General features: G+C 46.2%; 1 long non-coding RNA gene across 2 annotated transcripts; it reads right to left on the bottom strand.

Annotated features, from left to right (window-relative positions):
• Positions 1 to 1,780: 1,780 nt before the first annotated feature.
• Positions 1,781 to 24,501, bottom strand: LOC117801999. Of its 2 annotated transcripts, XR_004624974.1 has the most exons (6): positions 23,991 to 24,501; positions 20,787 to 20,946; positions 17,976 to 18,160; positions 14,623 to 14,817; positions 12,030 to 12,130; positions 1,781 to 2,362 (listed from the first exon to the last, which is right to left on the bottom strand). It is a non-coding gene; the product is annotated as an uncharacterized LOC117801999 (long non-coding RNA). The 2 variants fall into 2 exon arrangements; XR_004624975.1 differs by lacking the exon at positions 17,976 to 18,160 and having other exon boundaries at positions 1,782 to 2,362.
• Positions 24,502 to 24,978: the final 477 nt, after the last annotated feature.

Genomic DNA, 24,978 nt, shown 5'->3' with positions numbered 1-24,978 from the left:
CACAGAAACTTCGCACCTATTAAACATTAAATCCTCATGACTCCCTCTCAAGCTCCTGGTAATCTCTACTTTTTTCACTCTATGAATTTGTCTCTCCTAGGCACTTCATATGAATGGAATCATACAATATGTGGCCTTTTGTGTCTGGCTTCTTTTACTTAGCATGAAGTTTTCAAGGTTCATCCATGTGGTGGCATGATAAGAATTTCACTCTTTTTAAGGGCTGAATAATGTTCCCTGTGTTTATGTTACATTTTGTGTATCCATTCATCTGTTGATGGACAATTTGGGTTATTTCTTCCTTTTGGTTATGGTGAATAGTGCTGCTATGAACATCGATGTAAAAGAATCCGAGTTCCTGCTGTCTATTCTTTCCGAGATACACCGTGGGGTGGAATTGTTACATCATATACTATGTTACACTTTTTTGAGGAACCTTCAAACTTTTTCACAGCAGCTGCACCATTTTGCATTCCCGTTGGCAAGGTAGGAGGGCTCCAGTTTCTCCACATCTTCACCAACGCTTGTTATTTTCGCTCTCTCTCTCTCTTTTTTTTGAAATAGCAATCGTAATAACAGGTGTGAAGTGGTAGTTCTTTGAGATTTTGATTTGCATTTCCTTGATGATAAGTGATGTTGGGGATCTTTTCGTGTGCTCATTGGCCATTTGTATGTCTTCTTTAGGGAAATGTCTACTCAAGTTCTTTGCTCGCTTAATAATTGGATTGTTTGGGGGCACCTGGGTGGCTCAGCTGGCTAAGTGACTGCCTTCGGCTCAGGTCATGATCCTGGAGTCCCGGATGGAGTCCTGCATTGGGCGGGCTCCCTGCTCAGCAAGGAGTCTGGTTCTCCCTCTGACCCTCCCTCCTCTCATGCTCTCTCTCTCTCATTCACTCTCTCAGATAAATAAATAAATACATCTTTTTTAAAATTAAAGAAATAAAAATTGGATTGTTTGTTTTGTTGTTGAGTTGTAGGGGTTCTTTATATTCTGGTTATTAGTCTTCTATCAGATATTTACGTCTTGCAAATAGTTTCTCCCATTCTATTGGTTGACGCTTTACCGTCTTGATCATTATGTGTTTTTCCTGTGTGTTCTTCTAAGAGTCTTAGAGTTTTAGCTCTTAGGTTTAGGTCTTTAATCCATTTTGAGATAGATTTGCTATAGAGTATAAGGTAAGGGCCCAATTTCATTCCTTTGCACATGGATATCCAGTTTGCCCAGCACTGTTTGTTGAAAAGACTCTCCTTTTCCCCTTGAAAACAAGGTTTCTGGTTGCTGTGAGTCCTGTCACAGTTCTACCAGCAAAGGCACATTCTTCTCCTAACTCCTGTCTCACACATCCACCGCAAACAAACCGTCTTGGGGAATAACATTCACAGCATAGAGAGGCAAGCTTGTGACTGGCTACCAAGCAGTAACATGTTCATGAGAAATGCCCAATCTTTAAGGACCAAAAAGTAGCTCTCAACAGCATTCAGAATACCTCGTTGATCTTTGCTATCCGAAGGGGGTGTTTTTTAGAACCCTCCATTCCATCCCCTTAAGTCATAGGGATGAAAAAAATTCCCTTCATTGGGGAAATGCAAATGAGTTTCCTTCCACTGAAAATGTGCATTGCATAATATGACAATACTTCTGGCGATATTTTTCTAATATGTGACAAGTGTTACATGATTATTCTTTTAAAAATGTAAAATCATGGGGTGCCTAGATGACTCAGTCAGTTAAGCATCTGCCTTCGGCTCAGGTCATGATCTCAGGGTCCTCGGGTCCAGTCCCTCGTTGGGGAGCGGGTTCCCTGCTGAGTGGGGAGTCAGTCATCGGCTTCTCCCTCTGCCTCCCCACTCATGCACACACACTCTCTCTCTCAAATAAATAAAATCTTTCAAAAAATGTAAAATCATGACTCTGACACAAATATAAAATAAACACTTGTGAAATGTCCTATTTAGCTCATTAATTACTCAGGAGAGCAATAGCACACTATGTAACCAGTCCAAAGGAGACTCACAGTTGCCCACACTTATATTCAGGGAGGTGCCAGAGGGAATTCACAAATAGATGCCATAGGGTGACCTCACGTTCCACCAAACTCTATTTGTTTTCTATGGACAAGAATTACTTGTATTCCTAGCAGTTTTCTATAACCTGCAGAGCTGTAAAATACCACAAAGACAAGGAAGCATGGGGTAATGCTGATGGGTGAGCTCATTTCAGTCTTTCCAATTTTCTTCCAGAAGAAAAGTGTACTTGGAGCTGCGATATGCTGCTTTGACGGCGGGAGATTTCGCTTTCCCCTGAGCATGGAACTGCCTTTCTGACAGCCACTACTTGTCATGGATGATTTTCTTCTCTTTCCTTGGGATAAAAAAGAGGAAGAGAATGTGAGCTAAATGGGTACAACTGGGTTTCTTTCTTTTCTTATTTTATTTGTGACTTTTCTAGTAAAATACCGGATGTCCCAATACATGTCTCAACACGTTATAGCAACCTCACTCCATTGTTTGCTTTAAAAAAAATATGCATTTTTCAATAACAAAGTAAAGCTAAGGCTGATGATTCATACTCATTCTTTTATCTTTTTCAAGATAATATTTATCAAGCATCTCCTGTATTTGAAGAGCTATTATAGGCACTAGAGATATAGCAGTGAGCAAAATAAGGCCCCTACTTATTAAGCTTAAATTCTTGTGGGGGACACAGACGATAGGAATGATATGATATCAGAGAATAGTGAGTGCTCTGAAGGGTAAGAGCATGAAGTGGATAACGTGAGCAGGGAGCTGAATGAAGAGAAGGAGCAAACCATGTGAACACCTGAGAGAGGCTAGTAGCATAGGGACAAAAACAAAAGGAGCATCAGTAGCCCAGCAAAATCACCAAGGTTCATACTGGTATATTTAACAAACTTTTCCTGTGCCCCTACTGTGTACCAGGCACTGTTCTGGGTGCTTACACTAAAAACCGTTGGGGAGGCCAGAATTATGCTGTCCATAAGGATATGGAAAGAGAAGGGTATATTTCTATCTGCTGATTTCTTGTTCCCTCCACGCACACCCCCTCATCTTGATTTTTCAAGATCCAACTTCGTTGGTCCTTCTTCCAAAAAGTTTTTCCCGTCACTCACGCCAAAGTGTGGCCTCCACTGCATGCTGTCAGAGAACCTGGTGCATATTTGTATGAAAGCGCTCATTGTGCTTGATTACAATCATCTCTTGCTTGTCTGCCTTCCCCACTGGACTGTGCACCCCCGTAAAGGCGAGCTCATCACTGTATTCACCTTTGCACTTCTGAGGCCCAGCACAAAATCTGGAATATCCTAGCTCTTGGTAAGTACAGAAAAGTGGTGAGACTAAGGGGTTGGGGGTCTTCCCACTTTTTTGATTTTTCCATCTAAATCTGAAATAAGTCTATTTGGGGTTTACAATGGGAAAGCAATCCACTTTATTTTTTTAATATATTTTTTCCACTTGATTTCTAAAACATGAATGCATAGACTATGACCAGTTCTTACTTCCTTTACACAAATTTTTCTACAGAATGACTGAAAAGAGGCATTGGTCTCGAATTAAGCTAACACCTACAGTGACAGGAAATGGTGAGACTAACTCACAGGAAATCATGATAACAATGTAGTTATCATGGCTAGGAGATCATGTAATACGTTTTATAAGATTTTCATCCAAATGGCTCAGGGGAGGAAAGTTGCTTCTGAGCTCTCTGGAAAACCGCAGCATTCTCAGGGCTCTGGAAAGCAGAGCTCCGCAACATTGATGTTAGGCTGCCCTCTGGTGGACGCAGCACCACACAGCAAGGCTGGGAGTTCGAGGTCCACTCCACAGTCTTTCTGGAGATTCCCTTCAGAAGGCTTCTGTTACAACTGAATGGTACCCTCTGCAAACACCCCAGAAGATAAGTTGGAGAAGAAACCCTGGAGCAATATACCAGGTTCTGATATTCCAGACGGTCCTTTGCTTATGAATCCTGTTATTATTACTAACATGCATGAAACATTCAGGTAAGTTTTCTCACAATATTGTAGGCTGTGTTAGTCTCAGGTGACCAGAAGACTGAGGCTTGCAGGAAAGCAATGACTGGTCAGAGGTCACACAGTGCGTGTGTTGGATGTTTCTCTGAGCCAGTCATGGAGATGGAACAGAGAAATAATTTATTTTGCAGAAAGCATGACAGGGCAGAATGATGGCGGCTGGGATGGAGGCGTGCACCTAGGCTGCCGTGGCACGCGGGAGTGCATCCCGCCCAGACCAGGGCAGTTGGGAAAGTTTTGCAGCAGGAAGGAGAATTGCACTGAGCCCTGAATATACAATGTCTATAATTGAGGAAGTCTGAAGACTGGATCAGTCAGGAGGCTAGAGAAGGGTATCACCTCCCTCCCTGACACACAAGCAAATATGAGACTCCAGTAGGAAGATGGACAGATGGAGAATGCTCTGTTCTATAGGTAGTTCTGGAGTCTTCACCATATTGGACAAGTTTTCTGGAAAGTTGAGTTGCTGCTTTGGGCAATATAAATATATTTCAAAACCAGTAACCGATACTTTTAAAAATGTATTACAGATATCCTTATTACCAAAATCAGATCTTTATAATATTCTCTGGATTGTTCCTCCTCCTGGTCCTCGATCTTGGAGCATAGCAAACCAAACCTGACCACCCTCCCAATGGAGTCCCTAATTATTCCTGTTTCCTATTTTAATAATATTTGGAGCAAACGACAGAAATTCCTTCAGTGGTTCGTTTCTTTTTCATTTGCCTCCTTCACCAAACTGAAATTATGACATCAGGGATCAGGCCTGAGCTCTCTGGGAAACACTGCGTTCTCGGCTCTGAAGGCGGAGATCCGCATTGCTGCTAGTTAGGCTGCCCTCTGGTGGATACAGCGCCGCATAGCAAGGCTGAAAGTTCTAGTATCCGAGATGAGGACGGGCAGGTGGGACCAGGGCATGTAAGGATTTGGAAGTCATAATGACTTCACCACCACCCCCCTGAATTGCCCAGGAAGGAATGAGAAGCTTCCTATACTCTGTCAATCTTTTTAAAAGATTTTATTTATTTATTTGAGGGAAAGAGAGAGCACAAGCATGCCAGGAAGGAGCAGAGGGAGAGGGAGAAGCAGGCTCTCTGCTGAGGAGGGAGCCTGATGAAGGGCTCCATCCCAGGGCCCTGGGATCATGACCTGAGCAGAAGACAGAGGCTTAACTGACTGAACCACCCAGGCACCCCAATAAAATCTTTAAAAAAGAAATAAAAAAAGAAAAGTTCACTAGAAAGCTAGAGGGGAGCCTGGAGCTCAGGAGAGAGGCCTGGGTGGGGCAGCAGCCAGTGGAACCATGGATATGAGGAGGCCACTCTGGAGGGGCTGGTATGTGAGACAGGGAGGGGGCCTAGGACAGAGCCTGGTAAAGAGCAACTTCTAGGGGACATGTAGGTAAAATGAGCCATAAAGGACCCAGAGAAGGAGCTGCTATCTGGAGCTGCCAGAAAGCAAGCAAGCTGGATGTGTGGGCATGCTGATGGAAGAGAGGAGGCAGCAGACGGATGGTCAGCCAGCACCAAAGCCCTGGCCTGCCTGCTGAGATGAAGCTGACAACTGGCTTTTGATGTCGTTCCAGAGAGTTGAGTGGTAACCTCAGGGAACACCGTTTAGTAAGAAGCCACATTGCTGGTGTTCAATTAATTAGTACTTCTTAGAGAGCATATGAGAGTTGAGGGATTGATTTTTTTTTCTTAAGCAGGCTCCACGCCCAACATGGGGCTTGAACTCCTCACCCTGAGATCAAGACTCACATGCTGTACTGACTAAGCCAGCCAGGCGCCCCCAGAGTGGAGGGACTGAAAACACTGAGTAGAGATGTTACAGAGTGCCTGGCAGAGATACAGCTAATTAGCCTTAGTGCTTTTTTCCCTCACCGGCACTGGAAGGCAATGCGAGTTGGCCTCCCCTCTTTCCACCCCCCAGGGAAATCCAGAGCTTATGGGTTTTAGGACCCCGAGAAGATCATGCTTCTCCTGGGAAGACAAGGGTATTGACCACTGTTTGGAGGAGAGGTTGCAGCCCCCAATCTAGAGAGAGTAGCAGATCTTGCTGCTACTGAAGAAGGGGGGCCGGGGGCTGGAGGAATGCACAATGTGTGGGCAGAGCCCCTTGCCCACTGTTAGGCATAGAGGAAGCTGGATGGGGAAATCACTGCAAGATGCCAACTGTCCAGAAGAATTAGTTTTCCTAGAGACTGAATTTTGCTGAGACTTGAGGAATACTAGCCTGAGAAATATGTTTTCTAATCTGAAAGGAAAAAGTCATAAAATGTAATGACTTAGGCTCCCATTTTCTTTCCTAGGTATTTGTTTATACAAACGTATCCCTGCATTTTAATCCACGTTAACTAGAGAATCAAGGAGGGAAAGTAACAAGCTGCTAGAGAAGGATAATTTCTTTTTTTTTTTTTTAAGATTTTATTTATTTATTTGACAGAGATAGAGACAGCCAGCGAGAGAGGGAACAAGCAGGGGGAGTGGGAGAGGAAGAAGCAGGCTCCCAGCAGAGGAGCCTGAACGTGGGGCTCGATCCCATAACGCCGGGATCATGCCCTGAGCCGAAGGCAGACGCTTAACCGCTGTGCCACCCAGGCGCCCCGAGAAGGATAATTTCTAATTTTATAATAATGTTCATTGGTTTGCTATCACAAAAGTAGCACACACTTGAAGGAAGGAGGTTTTGATTTTACCCTACTTATCAGTAAAAATAAGTGAGCCTGTTGCTGTTTCACGGTTACTGGAAGAAAACACAAGGCCACTGGACTTTATTGCTCATGACAGAAAACAGCATATCAGCATGTTTGCCAAGCTCCCTTTGCCCCCAGATCCCACACGGGTGACACCAGGGGTAAATGGACTGGAGCACATGCAATGGGTATGCTTTGCAGCTGAGGAAGAGTGAACTTGGTGAATCCTGCTTTTATAGCAAACAGTAAACAAGCCTATTCTTTGTCGTGGGGAAACATGACCTTACCCCTCAAGGTTGCTCCCTGCAAACCAACCCTGAGTAATGATCTGGATAAAGAGCAGCCAGAGCTTTGCACTCTTGGCATACCCAGGAAGACATGTAGGCCCTCAGACACCTGTGGAGGATTCTCTCTCCCAATAGGACTTATTGCAGGAAAGGTGAGAAAAGAAATAGAGTAAAATCTACCTCCTACTTACATTTTCCACCAACTTCGTTGTTAATTTAGTTCTACAAAATGGATCCAAAGTTGAGCCAGGTTTATGGGCAACCATTGGAGTCACACATCAAATTCAGGTGATAACATTCTTGAGACTGTGACACAAATACTCCTGTTGGGGATAGCTAAAACTCCTCATACATTATTGGCCTTACTACTTGGGACTGGGTTGACTCAAATGGGTCTCCATTTCCCCAAATCTTAAGGCTGATACTTCAGGTGCCCACAAGATGGTGCTAATGCCCTCTGTCTCAGAATGTGATGAGCATTTCCTCACGGAGCCTACGACTGCCCACTTCCAAGCCCTTGTCTTTCACTTGCATGCTGTCCCCCCAAATCTCAGCAAGTCCCCCCAAAATGGCTTCAGATAAGGACTGATCTCTACAGCAGAACACCACATTCAATTCTGAGCTCAGAAGGCCCCTGTTCCTCAAGCTGTGTCATATTTCAGAGATCTTCATTTTTATTATTTTTTAAAGATTTTCTCTATTTGTTTATTTTAAAGATTTTTACTTATTTATTTGACAGAGAGAGGGCAGTGAGAGAGGGAGCACAAGCAGGGGTAATGGGAGAGGGAGAAGCAGGGTTCCCGCTGATCAGGGAGCCCGATGTGGGGCTCGATCCCAGAACCCTGGGATCATGACCTGAGCTGAAGGCGGATGCTTAACGACTGAGCCACCCAGGCGCCCCTATATTTATTTATTTGAGAGAGAGAGCACAGCAGGGGGAGTGTCAGGCAGAGGGAGAGGGAGAAGCAGGCTCCCGGATGAACGGGGCTCTAGGATTGTGACCTGAGCTGAAGGCAGACGCTTAACCCACTGAGCCACCCCAGAGCCCCATATTTCAAAGATCTTTACGTGCTCCATCATCTATTCATTATTTCCTCTTCATTCAGTTTATTAAATATATATTGAGATGCTACCAGACTGGGAATTCTGCTAGGCACCAAGAGCTCAGGCTTCTGGCCTCAGGAAACCAAACCCGAGGAAATCTCAAGCAAGTATTTATAAACCAAGTGTTCATTATGATGGACGTCAATGATGTCATGTGATTTTTTTGGTAATAGCTAAATAAAATGCTATTTTACCTTTCAAAATTAAAGATGTGGGCAAAATGATTGTGTAATGCTTGATCTGTGTAAAATCCTTGGGAGGAAACTACTGTATTTATATACCTTGATAGTATTAGCAAAGATGCGCATGTGATGTTAAAAATGTAACAGAAAATGAATTGAGCAGAAAGTATACAAGAAAACATCAACGTCTCTCTTGATACTCTTACAAAGCAAGAAAATGCTCAGCTTGAACAACTAAGTAAATAAACCAAGAGGAGATCTGAGAAGGAGACCATGACTTGGGTTGTGTTGTCTCCCTGTCACTTTCCCAAGGGAAGAGGAGACAACACAAACCACTCAGGTAACAACACAAGCCAGCCTGGCTGTCTCCCTCGGTGTGACAGCTCACCGTCCTGGAAGCCAGGGAGCTGGGGGCCCAGAAATACCAGTAGCACACGTTAGAAATAATCCCTCATGGGGTGGTCACGTCATGGTCCCCAACCTGTGCAACCTACTCTCCTAGCAAACACTAACACTTTGGAACAAGTTGGGTTTTTTGTGTTTGTTTTTGTTTTCAAGAAAAAACTTCCTGGACTCTGTTGATTAGTATTTCTTAATGAAAATTGTAATCTCCTAGCTCCATATTAGCAAAATTCCATTTCTTAGTCAGTTACAAGCCACTAAGTTTAGCCTACAGCACTAACATTCCCTCGGTCAATCGGTCAATTTATCAAAAAAGAGGTGAAGGGCTGCGGTTGGTGGAGACAGAATTTTTGTAGTGAATACATCTTTGAATGGGCAGAAATTTAACTAAATAGTAATCAATTAATGCCACTCCCAGCCTTTTCCTCTGATGGGCCTTGACATCAGCCAACCAAGGGAGTGCCCTCAGGTCAAGAACACACTTGCAAAAGCTGTGTGTTAGGTGTGACTGCTCCCAGTATATGCAAAGAATGCTGAGTTTAATAACTTGTTCAAAGTCACTTTCACTCAGCAAAATGAGTCTTTGGTTCAAAGCAGGTCTATCAAATCCCAAATCTGTGCTTCTCAGGGCAGGGAAGAGAGGAAGTTTGCTGAACGTGTGAGAAACAGAGGGTGGAACACCGATCCTTACCCCTTCCCAACTCCAGCCGGTGCCCCAACCAGCGATCTGGTCTACTGCATGTCTCGAGTATCTGACTGAGATTATATTCAAAGAAATGTGTGTGTTGGTTGAAAAGAAAAGAGAAACACCATGCATTGCACGACTCAGATGTTTTGAGGCTGAGTTAAATAAGACTGGATGCTTATTATCCAAACTCTCGGCCTACAACAGCTGAGAAGCAGCTCGGGTATTTGTTGAACCTGGAGATTTCCAAGCCCCACCCTCAGGGATCTGATGGAATGATCTGGGGAGAAGCAGAGAAATTTGTGGTATTAATGGGTACCCTAGGAGAAGTTGATGCAGGTGCTGATAGAGCTGCATTATGAAAAACCTAGCAAAGATATTTTGAAATGAATACAAGCCGTGAATGCAAGAAATTGTCTGATCTTCCCCAGTTGATGCACATATGTCACCCCCTTGGGAAATCCCTCCTTGAACTCAAGGTCCAGCAAAGACCTGTCTTACATCCTGGATGTCTACCCTGATTTGAGGTTGGGGAGAGGATAGTTATGGCAATGGGAGAGAAAAGATGAGTCTTAGAATCCATATCAACTCCTTCATGTAAGACTGGGAGGCTAATGAAAAAGGGACATGTAGAGGGCAAAGTTAGGGTGTTCAAAGCCAACAGAAGGGAGATCCCCAATCAGAAGAACAAGGGAGAGAAACAAAAGAAATGAACAAAGCAATTCTCCTCCTGAATAATATCGAGTAGATCTCTTAGGAACCCAGAGGCGGGCACATTTCTAATCTACAAATCACGGCTTGACAGCCGGCTTCGGGCCAGTCCTTCTCTGCTTGGGAGCGATGTTCTGAGAATCCTTCCTCCTTGGACTCAACATTAATGACACATCCCAGGAAGGATTAAGGACAAGTATGTGAGGTCCATGAAGCAGCAGTGATAGGATTAGCGGCAGCCCCAGGGTTCAGTTGCGGGAGGAATTAGATGCAGGTTTAAAATATATTCTAAAGTTTAAAATATATTCTAAAAAGGTACAGGAATGCGTAGCTAGGGGGAGCTTGAAGCTGTGTTTGTTAAGGACTTTAGGAGACATTGACGAAAATTATAATCTGCATCCTATGTATCTCCCAGATAGAGATAAGTGAGAAGGGTTTGTGGTTTAAATGCCTGACCCCAGCCACCCAGCCATATGGGATAGAACTTGATGATTAGTTGGTTTTATTATCTTTCCTCCCCTTGCTGTTTCCCCCAGGAGAGACAGACGCTATGAAGATTCCAGTGTTGTTAAATTTGCACTTGCCCAAGTTTGGTCCAGCTCAGGTCAGGAAGGGCGTGCTGTTTCTGTGGCAGCCAGGACTATTGGCCACAGACGATCTGTTCAGTGGGTCCTCACAGCCACAGGCAAGCTTCAGCGGGGAAGCAGTGCCGACCTAGAATGACCAGTGGTCTGTGTGTGCTGGCGGGTTGTTTCCCACAGATGCTACTAGTCCCTGAGTGCTTCCTAAAGCTGGTTGTTCCCCCTCAGTCTCTTGTGTGGGATCTTTCTCCATATGTTTCATACATGTCCAGAGACTCCTGGCTTGCCAGGCATGGCCACACAATTTCCCACAGGGATCTCAAATTCACCATGTTCCAAACTGAATCAATTGTTCACTACCTACCCAGATCCGCTTCTGTATTTCTATCTTGATGGATGAAATACTCAGCCCCTCGGCTGCCCAAACTACAATGTTTGGAATCCTCATTGACTCCTCCCTCTTGCCTATCTTGGGTCAATCAACCAAGACCTTGTCTTGTTGGTTTTACTTCATAAATACTCCTCATACCCACCCCCTCCTCTGGATCCTTTGTCACTGCTCTGGCTTTGGTCTTCATCATTTCTTCAGTAGATTTGCATTTGCTTCCCTACTGAGCTGTCTTTCAAGGGTTTTCAAAGGAGAAAAGGCTATTGGCATTTTGGGAAGGACAGCTGTGCATTTGTGTAAAACAGTTCCAGCACTCTATGACTTCTAGCTTGCGTGCATGACGTGTCCGTGCCCTCTGGTTGTAAGAACCACTGTCTCCTCCCACACGTGGTGCTAGAAAGGACTTTAATGCTGGCCAGAGACCCAGGGATATTGAGGAGCAATGTGGAACCATAGGAACCAGCAGGGGTGACCTGAGAGACATCTGGAGGTGAGACCCTGTGCCCTGAGCGGGCTTTTATACTCTCCTAGGGCAGGACTACGGCTCCTCTGAGGGCCTGAGATGGAGCGACCTCACATCTCTGCTTGTCCTCCTTCAATTGTGTCTTCAGTCTCCTTCTTGACCTCTTCTTATTCTGTATGTTACCCCCAGGAGACTGATTTTACGTGCAAGCCCCAAATGTCATGTAAATGCCAATTTCTCCCGACCTTGTGTCTCTGGCCAAGATATCTCTGCTGACCTTGGAATTGAGTACACGAAGAAGACGGCTACTCCAATAGATTTAAAAAGGTATAAACTACTCGAAACAATAAATCGTGTCCAATACGTATGGGAAAAGGTTGAAATACATCCTTAACCAATTATGGAAATACACTCTTGTAGGTTAAAGAAATTAATAGAAAAATGACGAAGTCATAGAAGAAAATATAAAAGGCACGTACCTTCTGCTGGTTCCAGTTGAAGATGGCGACGAGGAAGATCCTGAGTTCACTTCCTCCCACAGACCTACAGAGTCCACAGCCGCGTTGGGAAAGAATTTCCTCTGAAAATAACCAAAAGGCTAGTTGAGCAATGACTACTACGACTACTACGCATGGAGCAAAGGAGAAGAAAATCACCTCAAAGAGGGGAGGCGAGTGGAGGACACAGTCTTGCCCTGAACCTTACCCCCAGGGCAGCGACCAGTGACCGGCAGGGAACTCGAAATCTGGAGCTTCTCCTTGAGGAGTGAAGGGTTCCAACCCCACACCAGCACCCTGAGTTATAAGACCTGCATCTGAGAGATGAGCGCCCAGACATCCAGCTCTGAAAACCAACAGAGCTCCCGTGCCTGAGAGGCAGGAGACTAGTGATCTGAGTGAGACACGGCTCTTAAAGGGCCCGTAGGCTGAGACTCCCACCCCAGTGCCCAGGGCAGAAGCAGTGACGTGCCCAGACTTCAGGAGAGAGAGGCTCATTTGCTTATATTAAAGTGTCAGTCCGAGTACAGCATTTAGTCTACCACACACGGCGAAGAGCCTGCTGGAACACAGAGACTGGGGGGGTGCCATCCTCACGCTCTCCCTCTGCCTTGCTCTAGTCCAGTAGGGGTGCAGAAATGGGTGAAGGGGGTCAAAAGGTACAGATTGCCATATATATGACGTTTAAAAACTTCTTATAACAAAAATGAAAAAAAGCATGAAAAAGATCAATAAACCTGATTATATCAATATTGATAACCTCTGAAGAACGCAAGATGCCATAGACAAAATTAAAGACCGAGTAGGACTAATATCCAGAATATATAAAGAACTCCTAAAAATGAAAAAGAAAAACATACAACTGAATATTGAACTATATGAAACACATGAATAGGCATTCATGGCAGAAAATGACATGAACGACTGTGAAACATGAAAACAATTTTCACCTAGTTAGTTATCAGGGGAATTACAGTGAAAGCAACAGTAAGATTATTTCCTTTCTTGGGTTGCCTGGCTGGCTCAGTTGGTAGAGCATGCGACTCTTGACTTCAGGAAAGTGAGTTCAAGCCCACGTTGGGCATGGAGCCTATTAAAAAAAAAAAGATTATTTCCTCTCTAGATTGAAAGAGAGAGAACACGAGTGAGGACAAGGTATTAACCCACATACTGCTAACGGTATACAATTTCAGTCTGAATTGAAAGGAAATTTGGCAGTATCTCAGAACTTAAAGCATACATATTCCCTGACTCAATAATTTCACTTCTTATCTACTCCCCCCACAGAAGACACAAATAGGCACAACACACAAGAATGTTCATAGCGGTGCTGCTTGTCAGCAAGGAATTGAAGGAAACCTGATGGCCAAATATAATATGGCACATTGATGGCTAAATATACTATGGTTTGGTCTATCTTAAGATACTATGCACAGATTTAAAAAATAATTATAGACATACGTACTTATGTGGGCATTCAGTGAGAAGATACAGGTTCCAAAACAAAACTGTATCAATATCTTGTTATATAAAGGTAAGCAAAAAAGAAGTGCCTTGCCTGATAAAGCACATTTTTGGTATAGCATGAGTAGTCGTGAAGGAGTTAAACCTTTACATTTTTGAGAATTTTGCTACAAAATACACGCTTAGTATTGCCATAAGAAAATTGGAATAAAGAAATATACCAGATATTACGTTTTTCCTTTACTGAAAAGGGAAAGGAATAAACCAAGAGAATGAAGAACAAAACGCAAGCCATTAGGTCAGAAAGGTCTCCATCACCTGGGGTTCTCGCTCTCATCCTTCCTAAGGCAAGAAAAGACCAACCTGCAAAGGCAAACACTAGCTCCACCAGGTGGCACCACTGGTCCACGCCACACCCCGCAGACAGCAGGCGCGGCAGCCCATTCTTGGGGCTGCTGATGCCCCACACTTTCATGATGTTCAGACACCTTCTCTGATAACATACTACATACATGGTGCCTGCACGTGTAGTCCTCAGCAGCGTCCATTTTCCTCTGCTGGGACTAGAAAGTCTATTCCTATGTCGTTGATGGGGAGATTTCTCCCACCCTCCATCTCCAATGCCCTTTAGAAAAATACATTCATTACAGTTGCATTCTGCAAATTTCTTTTAAGATTTTATTTATTTATTTGACAGAGAGAGAGCAAGAGAAAGCACAAGCAGGGGGAGCAGGAGAGGGAGAAGCAGGCTCCCTGGTGAGCAGGGATCCTGACACGGGGCTGGACCCCAGGACCCTGAGATCATGACCTGAGCCAAAGTTAGCCACTTCACGGACTAAGCCAACCAGGTGTCCCGCATTCTGTAAATTTAACAGAGCACTTCGGACTCTATTATTTCTTAAAGAAACTTTGAATCATAAAGGACCTAATTAGCATAGGACCACCCAAGTACCAACCAGAAGCCATTATCACCCAACTGCTACCAGAACCCTAACTCAGTAGCCCCTCACCACACCAGCTTCCCAGCTGCTGGGGGGCTCCTCCTCTGTGTGGTGAGGGGATCCTAGAAATTCCATGTTACCTCCACTAGAGAAAACTGGGTATGGCTTACATGTAGATGTGAGGTTATTTCTAATCCTCCTTTGTGGCGGGGGTTCAGTGTCACTGGAGTTTCTTAACACTCAGAACAGCATGAAGTCCACAGTCTCCTTGCGTTTCCTCAACATTCAAGTGGAGGGAGTGAGTTGGCAGTTGATATGAGTCTCAGCTACAGTGAAATGATCTGAACTAGAGATAAGGTCCACTCCTGAGGAAATAAAACAAACATAAGTATTAGAATCATATTTTGAGAGATTTTTTCCCCTCTTGCATATTTTCTTTCAACATTTTCTGAATTGTACCCCCAACCACCTCGGTCCAAGAAGTTGGGCCAGTTTAAGTTGAATGAAGAGTTCCCTTGGGTGGGGGGAGCTAGGAGGAAGTCTGGTGTTGGAGTTGGAAGAGTTAGGAGGTTTCCAGAAAGGAATGGCCACAGCCTCCCAGTAGTTCCCGAGGCCTGAGACCCAGAGGATTGAGTGGGTCCTGAAGCGAGGGCCCGTGTATGATGTTACCTGGGCAGAGTTCTTGGGTGAATGGGGGGAGTAAAGGGTGATAGGACTCCAGAGAGATCTTAGGGGACCTGCGGCCAGTGAGCAGGCAGTGATACCCCTGTGGGGGAATCGATGGTTAATTCTCTACAACTGCCAAGAGGAGGCAGACCCCGGTGAGGGGGGGAGGATGGACTGGAAAGTATTGGGATTAAATTTCTGCTCTTCCTTATGGACAGCTGCGCTCCTGGTGGTGCGGGGGCTCCAAAGAGAAACTGAGTTAAAGCTAGATGAAGCTCTATCTCTTTCATATGAATCTGAAGACTGACACTCCTCCCTCACAGGTCCTGTTTTCTTATCAATGCTTCACCGTCATGCTAACTTACCAGGAGACTCTTGGAAACATTTCTGCCTAGTCCATCATGAGATGGCCACATGACTCCATCGTTTTCTGAACAAGGTCTGGAAGAATTATAGATGTAGCAGGAAACACCATGCTCGGTTTAAAAGTATATGCGACAGAAGGCACAGGGCATGGGGGTCTGACTGCAAGTAGAGAATGTGGCAGCCTTCAATGAGAGGATCACACATCCGTGTTCTCATTCTGCACCAGTATCTAGAGAATCCCTCAGGACGCCACAGAAGCCTTTCTCTTGTTTCTCCACCAAGGATTTCCTGACCATCCTTCTGGACTAAATTCAAATCTTACTTGCTCTATGAAACCCTGCCCAACAGCTCTAAGAAAAAAAAAATTTAGCTCTTTTTCCTCTTTGCTCCCAGAGCATTCTTTTAAACTTGTGTTGTTTTTTTGTGTGTTTTATCGCTATTATTTGTTTCTAAATTTGTCTTCCTCTGCAGAGCGTGTAAGAGAAACACTTTGTGTTGTTTGGATTCGACTCAGGTAGATTCATGATGTTAATTAAAGTGTGCACATCGACTCATGGGTGGGTTTGGAAAACAGTAGACTGCGAGCCGTATATTTTAAAAATGAAGAAGAGAACAGAAACCATCAAAGTGATCCAGACATTATAAGGATGAGTAATGCCTCATGAAATGTGTTTCTATTATCCATTTGGATGTTCTGAGTCACAATAAAATGTTCTTCTTATTGAGGACAATTTAAAAACAAAAAACACTGGAGGCTCAGACATTTGGGGTAGACCCTAGGAAGAAAGCTATAGCCAGAGATTCTGAACCTTTCAAACTATGAGGGGACCTACACCATACAGAGAGCGATGGGTCAATGGATACAAGTTCAGAGCTTAAATGAGCAAATAAAATAACTATGGATTATGTTATGGAGGTCAACAAGCTGTCTGTGAAGACTGTAAATATTTTAGGTTTTGTGGGCTATACGGCGTCTGTCATAACTACTCAACTCTGCCAGGGTAGGGCAAAAAGCAGCCACAGATAACACGAAAATGAATATGACTGGACTCCAATAAAATTTGAATTTCATATATATTCAGGTATCATGAAAAATTCTGCTTTTGATTTTTTCATCCGTTTAAGAATGTAAAAGCCATTCTTAGCTAATGGTGTTTTAAAAATATACTTTATTAATAGAAAATTTGAGGTCTAAAAAGGCCTACACATCAGATGATTGCCATTAACAAGATAGTTTGTTACTCACGGTTCCCTAGAGGCAAGGGCCCACCATGCCATGGGCTGGGAGGACACACAGGGAAGCATTAGGGTCACTCTGGAGGAATGGGGGAAATTGCAGGCAGAAGCCTTTCCTGTGGTTTCTGTGGGAAGCAATGAGTGAGCCTGGGTAAGCAGGTCTAGGATTGGCTAGTTTGAATAATTTCAGCAGGCTCGAGGGCGTAGGGTCTGTTCCTGGGTTATCTAGTACCCAGCCCTGGGGTGAGGAGGGCCGGTGGATTGTGGCCTGGAGTGTGAGAACCCAGTAAAGGGGGTGGTGGGGTTGTAGGCGCTGGACTGGTTGGTTTATATTTGAAAGGTGCACTCATTTGTTTACCGTCTCTAAGAATTGGCTAACTCAGGGAAGGCCAGGCCCCAGGGGTCAGAGCATCAGAATACAGCAAAGACAAGACATGGTTATGACACATGGGCCATATAAAAACAGGCGGCAGCCCCGATTTGGCCCACGGGCTGTGGATTGCCATCCCATCGGCTTGGAGCCCAAAGATAATGTCGAATGTCAAACATGCGGGCGTTGTGAAAAATAAATACTTCGTGATAAATTAATAAATATAGTAAATCATGAAGCTTCTTGGTTCTTGCCAGCAAACACGAAAGGAAGAAATGATAATTTATGGTAAGAAACACCTCTGTCCATTCAAACTTAAGGAAGACCTTATCCTATTTGGCCTCGGTATTCTGTTCATTCTGCTCCCTTAGTCCCCAGAACATGAATATTCCCTGACTCGCTCTATCTTTACCGAGAAGGGCAACAGCCAGAGAAGGGAACTTGAAATTCTCAAAGTAGTTGTCAACATGGTTCTAACTGCACAAGCCTTCTAGTAAAATATTAGTGAGATCTCTATCATCTAAGAATTTTACCCAGACTGAATTAAAGTTTTTGGAGTTCATAATCTAATTATAGCATTGTGAATTCCTTGAGGGTGAGGATGCTGCGTTCCTCCCCGTTATTGTCTTGTTCATGTCCTTTCACTGGCTGCTCAGTGCAGTTAGGAGAAAATCCCAAGACCAGCCTGTGGCTGAAGCCATCTGGGATCGGGCGCCTGCCCCTGCCCTTATTACGGATGCTTCTCTGGGCAAGTGCTCCCTCATCAGTAGCCAGGGAGGTGCAGGCCCTAGATCCCAAAGGTGTCTGGCCTCTTATGTGCTCTTCCTTTCCTCTACAGTCTCTCCCGCCCTTTCCCCGGCTCATTCCCCGCTCTGGAGGTCTTACCCTTCTCATCTCCATCAGGTGCCCTGCAAGTCCAAGGGCTTGATGCTGAGAAATCACAGCTGCCTCTTCCCGTCCTTCACGTGGCTGCTCGCACCACATCCAGTGATCAGTCCTACCATCTTCCACCCTTGGTCTCTCCTGCTAGGCCCTGGGTCCTTGGGGGCAGAGGCCCTGGGACACATTCACTGTGGGGATGGATGAAGGAAGGAGCAAAAGCGAATGCATGGCAGCATGAGGAAGAGGGATAAGTTTTGAGCGCAGGGCTCGGAGTGATGACCGTGTTCCGCGTATGGGCCCCGAAGATCCCTAGTGGCTTTGTAAATCCTGATTCACATTTGACAGCGTTCGGGGAGCAGCAGCTCCGCTAGAAAAGAGCCTCATGCAGAGACTCTGCGAGGGAATTCTCAGCATGCCCAGGGAGAGAGGGAATTAGAGGGAACTGTAGGGCCTTTAAAGGATGATCATAAGGGTGCATAGGGGGCGGCCAGGAGCCCTCAGGGATGCTCCTGCGGGGGTGGAGGGGGGAGACGCACAATCTTTATTTAGTGTAGTCTGGCCAGATTTTCACTACACACTGTGAACATTTTCCACAACGATAACCTTTTTGCCTTATTTACTTCACTACCACCCATACATCAACCGATGGCTTTACTGCTATGTGTAATCGCTCTATTATCCTGCTGGGTACTATGTATAAATGAGAGTATTTACACTGGTCGGTGAATCTGGGATTCCTCCTCCTCTCTTCTTTATTTTCAATCTGTTCTATAATATGTACGTGTTCATTTCGTAATGGAATAAGAAACGAAGGCACAGTCCATACCCAGCTCTCTCCCCATCATGTGCTCTTTGCACAGTGTGGCTGCTGTAACATAATGTCCAGCTTGTGGGCTTCACAGCCACAGAGCTAGGGTTAAATATTGTGCTGTGTGACCTTGGGCACCTTATTTAACCTCTCTGGGCCTCAGTTTCCTCCTATGGAAAATGGGAATAACAATAGCACCCATATCCTATAATTTGTTAAGAAGATTCATTGAGCAAATATATGTACAATATTCAGAATGGTGTCTGCAGAAAGGTAAGGCCAAAGTTAATATTAACTATCATTATTATTTGTATATGACGTTAATACCTAAAAAGAAAAATAGCCTAACGACAAGAAATGGTTATAAAAATGTTTACAGGGGCGCCTGGGTGGCTCAGTCGGTTGAGCGTGTGACTCTTGATTTTGGCTCAGGTCATGATCTCAAGGTTGTGGGATCATAGAGCCCCATGTCAGGCTCCATGCCCAGCAGGGAGTCTGCTTGTCCCTCTTCCTCTGCTCCTTGCCCCATTCTTTCTCCCTCTCTAAAATGAATAAATAAATAAAATCTTTTTAAAAAGTCTCTTACAGTGTTGTGTTGACTTATGAACACTTAGAAGACTTTCCATTCAAAATCACAAAAATTAAATAGTTTTGTTGCTCTAAAGCCCTAGGCTAGCTATGGGAAGAACCCGGTTCTACAAACTGAGTCCTTCTTGGCTCTGGAAGGCCCAATTTGGCTCTGTTTAGACTGCCCTCTGGTGGAGACGTTGGAGGAGGGCAGGAGACTAAAGGACCACTATATTCTCGCTTAACACAACAAAACAAAAACACATGCACACAATTCCCCTTCACGGCTTGGACAAAGTGATTTTTTAATGGAACTTTCTGTCTCATTAGCATGGGCTGGAAGCAGATAACAACCTACAGCATGGGCTGGAAGCAGATAAGCTGTGGCGTGGCCCCAGGATCTGATTGTCGAATTCGCTCTCCTTGTGAGGTCCCCTGATCTCTACCATGCTCTTCAGGGCACAAAGCATTGGTTCAATCCTGACAGAACTCTTGGGATGGGCACATTGATCCCCATTTTAACAATGAGGACCCTGAGATTTATAGAGAAGCAATGACGTGCCCAACATCGCACATCAATGTATTGGGTCGTCCGTTATTTAATATGCAAGTAGACCCAGGGACCAGGAGCTGAATAATCCCCTGACACGGGCTCCTAGCGTGCTATGAGAAAACCATTATGTATAGTGGTTGCTGGGGTGTAAGGTGGCTCAGGGGACTGGAGGAATGCTCAGAAATGGCATTTATACAGAGTTGGGCAGGAAGAGTCCCTAGATGTGGAGCAATTGAGCTCAGTCTTAAAGTAGGAGTGGCACCTTCCCAGGTGACTGAAACTGGGGAATGTAGGCCTCCTGACCTTGTAACATCTCCCTCGTAATAGAATACCTTGTTATACACATATGACCCCACCTAAACTAACTCTAATATATATTTAATTTTTTGCTTTGATCATTAAATTTAACTTTTTAAAATTATCACTTTTCCACAAGCAATTTGAGTTCATTATTAAAAACTCCAAACATTACAGAAACAAAAATAATAAATATTTTGGTTTACAGATTTCAGAGCCTTTTTTTCTGCATAAAGAACCATGTGTGATTCAACCCAACAAGACGTCAGGAACACTGTCCTGGGTGAGCAAACATGGATGTTCAACACAGTGTGAATGTTTGCAGAGTGTTAAACCCTGTGGTTGCACCACTGCATACCCTGGTCGATACCCTGCTGGTGGACATCGGGGCCATTTACTGAACAGCTCTGAAGCTAAGCCAAGCTGAGCTGGAGAACGGGGCCGAGATACAAGCAGCTGGGCGCAAACCAGGTAATAATTACTCAGTGACTCACCCTTGCCTTTCTTGTAAGTTATTTGCCTTAGATGGAGCTGCAATTTTGAAAGCTAATCTGGGTGTTTTGCAAGAAAAACAAATAAGCAGAAGTACCCTTTGGAGCCTTGACAGTCGACGTGGCTTGTGTGCCATGAAATCTCAGTGCCTGGCTGAAGTGGCCTGTGGGAGCAGGTGGACGTGGGAAAGCAGCAGACCTCTCATCTTCCTGAGGATGCGTTCGTTACGGGTGCGGATTCTGAAATGCAATGCCACCCTGCAAAAAAACAGAAAACATAGAAGATTCTCTTGTCACCTTATCTTGTTTTGAAAATGAAATTTGTGTCCACAAGGTGAGGTGTGCTTCTCTCCTAATGAAACCTTACAAGATTCTCTGAGTTCCGACACAGACATGAGTGTTTTAAACACTCCCAATGGTGTGACCTTGAAATCAACATACCTTGGCTACTTCTTCCCTCTCTTCCCCTTTTCTTCACCCTCTCCTAGTTTTTTGAATACCAGCTTTGTGCCAGGGGTGTCGCAGGCACTGGGGATACATAATGGCAATGGGCAGAGCTGGCCTGTGGGGAACTTATGCACAGCCCCTGGCGCAGTCGACAAGTCTACAAATGCACACATGAGGGCAACGTTTGTAGGTCTGAGGGAAGCACGTATGATTGTGTCTATGGAGGTCAAAGAGGTTCCCAGAGGAGCTGCTGTTTGAGCTGCAAATTGCCAGGAAACAAGGGGGAAAAGCTTGTGCAAAGGCGCCAAGGGTGAAAGCATTAATCCTACTCATGCAGAGAGCAGGACAGGCGCCTGGAGTGCTGGGAGCCTGTTGGAGGCTGGAGAGGGACCAGAGCTTTCTATGGCATGGAGGCAGACGGGTTTTCTGCCACACATGACAAGGGGGCACCAAAGAACTCTCAGTGAAGAAATTACTGTGTGTGATCGGGCATGAACTTTCTTGGTTCCTTGCCTCCCAGCATCCTCCACTCTGAAATGGCTTTCCCAATCCCATCTTCCGTTTATCTGGGTAATTCTGATCATTTTACACATTTCGGTTCAAATGTCCCTTCCTCCAAGAGTCTTTACCAGAGACGTCCCTTCTAGTTCTGACACTGCTACTGTCTCCACATCATGACCTGTCACGATGGGCCTCCGTCCCCTGTAAAATGAGGATCACAATGTGGTCCCACTTCTAGGCAGGGGCAGGATGTAAGGAGGCAGGGGAGAGGGACTGCGGATGATGGTCAGTGCTGATTAATCTGTCCCTGGAAGTGGGACAGCAGCAGGGAGGGGACTGTGGAGCCAGGTCAGGGTCCTGAGAAGACTGGGTGCTGGATGGGGGTGGGGGGCACTCATGGGCAGAGGAGGGATGGGAGTCATGGGGGGAGGAGTTTGGGGATGGTGGTGCGGCAGAGAGAGCTGAGAACAGCTGTGACGGGGAGAAGCAGGAAAGTTGAGGCCCAGAACTGCCACTTCGGCCTCCTCCTCTAAAGAGTGTTACAGGGCTCGGGGCAGCCCCTGGAGGGTGGTGTGCTCCAGGAGCTGGGCAGAGCCTCGCAGGGCAGGCCATCACCACAGAGCCCTCTGTGAAGAAGGAAGAGAGAGAGAGAGAGTGAGAGAGCCTCAAGGATCTCCGAACTCAAGGGCACCCAAGCCGCATTGATGCCCAGGGAACTTCCTGTTCCCACTAAGTGTCCCAGTGGAGGCACTAGACTCTAACAGGACTGGGGGGCTCTGGAGGGTGGAGGCTGTAGCTCCCCAGACGGGCGTGGTGCAGAGAGGGTCCCCGGGAAGGGTTGGTGCATATATTGGAACCTCTATGTTGAACAAACCCAAGTGGGACGTAGTCAAAATGCATTTTTATTTTTGTTCTACCATCCTTTTAAAATGTGCCTAGGACCCTTGACTTTTCTGTTCTCACTCAGGCAGTAACTGTCTTGGAGTCACTTGGGCTGTAAATAGTCTCACTCAAATAATTAGAAAGGCTAGTTTGTGTAATAATAATAAAAACCATCAGACTGGAAATTAGCATTCAGTCTTGTCCCCTCCTCCTAGCTGTAGCAGAAGGTTGGTGAAAACCCGCTGTGTGAATGGCCTGTGGTCAGCTTCTTATTTTCTCAGCTCCTGCCCCCACAACTTGCTAGTGAAGGGTGGCAATCGGTGGGGGTCGAGATAATTAGGGATAATGACAGGGTCTCCTGTGGTGGGACTGCGGCTGAGGGAGCTTCATCAAGAGGCAGCTATCTGAAGCTAAGACTCTCACTTGTCCTGCCGTCATGGACTCTTCAGAGACCCCCTGTGGCTCCCGGTGGCCGCAGTCCCTGTGATGTGGGCAGTATGTTCTCTTTGGATGTCATTCCCCTGAGCCCCTGGCTCGCTGGTGGCCCACTGTGCATGCAATCTCACTGTTGGTGTCCCCTCAGCCTCCCAGGCTCTGCTGTCCAGCAGAGCTGAAAACCCCGCTGACCAGGCTCTTCGGGGCCTGGGAAGCACTTGCAGGTCCTCACTGATGAGTCCTGGGAAAGCAGCCCTGTCCTGTGCAGCCTCTCCTGTCCCAGCCTACTGCCCAGGCTGCCTCAGCTCTCGGAGCACTTCCTGCACCCCCAGTCTGTGGGAACACAGCAGGGAGGGCCTGCTGTAGCCATGGAAGGCCCCTGGTCAGGCTTGAGGGGAGTCGGCTGCCCCCTGCCCCAGCACTCCTTGAAAAGGAAGTGAGCACTTGGCCACAGTGGCCTGAGAAGAAATCTTTCTCAACTCCTCCCCTCCCCTCCTGACACTGCACAGACCCTTCTGTATTCTCAATTAGGGGACAGGGTTCAGGGATCACAGAACCTGCTGGAGGAGATTTCCTCTGTGAATTCTAGATATGGGGAGCTGGCTCACACCCAGCTCTGTGGGGCCCGGTGAGACAATGAAAGTCCCATCTGCCAGGTCGTCACATTGCAGCTGAAAATGCTGGCAGGTGGAATGTCAAGTTCAGGCCCTCTGAGTTCACAGCTCCTTTGCTCTGGCCCTCCTCCCTCACTGAATGTCTGTTCTGAGAGTCGGAAACCTGCAACCACGGGGGGACTGGACAGCCCTAACGTCTAAGCAGTCTTTATTGCGTTCAGTATGGTTGGCCTTTAAGTCATCAATGTTTAGGTGATGCTATTGGCTGGGACTAAACTCAGCAGAGTATGGAAGTGGCTAAGATTGCTCCATAGACTTGCTGTGTAAATGTGGGCCTATCCCTCTCGTTTTTCCACTGCATGGCAAGTAACCTGCACCTACTTAGCAGAAAATCAGTATCTCCTTGAGGTTCGCCCGACTCACCTGTCCCAGCCGGTCCGGAGGAGGTCGGGGTGGGCGCGGGACAGCCCTGGGATCCGCCGCGGCCTCCGCTGCCGCTGTCCGGCGCTGCCACACGGTGGCGCCGTCGAGGGACTCTCAGCCTCCACAAAGGGGCTTTTGTCCGCGTCCCCGCGCCGCCGCTCAGGTTCTCCCAGGGAGGATGACCCCATTCCCTCAGCCGTAACCTCAGCTAGGGGTGACCCCCGCTTGAGCTCACGAGGTTGCAGCTCAGCTGAGTCCTGCCTCCAGTGTTTTTTCACAGCCGCCGTCCAGGTGCCAGCTGGTCCCAGGAGCCCCAGGGCAGCGCAGGCTCCCGCGAATCCTAGCGAGCCTTTGTTTTCCACTCCCCACACAAAGCGAGCTGTTATCACCTCCCTGTCTGGACAGGGGGCTACTGGCATCCATCTAGACTTCTGGGAAAGGTACCCTGGGTGACTCGTTAGGGGAGTCCAGGACTCCCTAGCTCTCCCTGCCCCTCCCCTCCACCTCTGCTTAACAGCCCGTGAAGGCCAAGTGGGTTTTCTGTCTGAGTCCACAGACCAAGAAGAAGCTGGCACTTTTCTCACGAAAGCAAGGGACTACAAGTGTAATCTTTTAATCTTTCCCAGGCCGCCTCTTGTAAGTCACTCTGCCTCGAAGTGAAACTGTGTCTAACATGCTTTAAGATCTAGAACGGTCTGCGGCCCTGACCTTCAGAGCAGACCTCTGGGAGCACATTTGAAATTGGTGCAGCAGGCAACCTCTCGCCTTTAAGGAAGTGACTTTAGATTCCAAGGGCTTGCTCATGCAGGGCGATTAGTTTTTAAAGCTTCCAAGAACAAAGGGTAGACTCTGTGGAAATGCAGAGTGGGGAACCCAGTATTTTTGCTGCAGAGACAGGAGTCTCAGAGGGCTGGGTGTCACACCAGTGATGAAGCCACCTCTTCACTCTGCTGAGCAGGAGCCAGACACTGAGGGGAGCGGGGTGGGA

Source organism: Ailuropoda melanoleuca, chromosome 4, assembly GCF_002007445.2.
Source record: "Ailuropoda melanoleuca isolate Jingjing chromosome 4, ASM200744v2, whole genome shotgun sequence".
NCBI classification, from domain to species: Eukaryota; Metazoa; Chordata; class Mammalia; order Carnivora; family Ursidae; genus Ailuropoda; species Ailuropoda melanoleuca.
The sequence above is the reverse complement of the archived record's forward strand: the minus strand, read 5'-3'. Positions and strand labels throughout refer to the sequence as shown.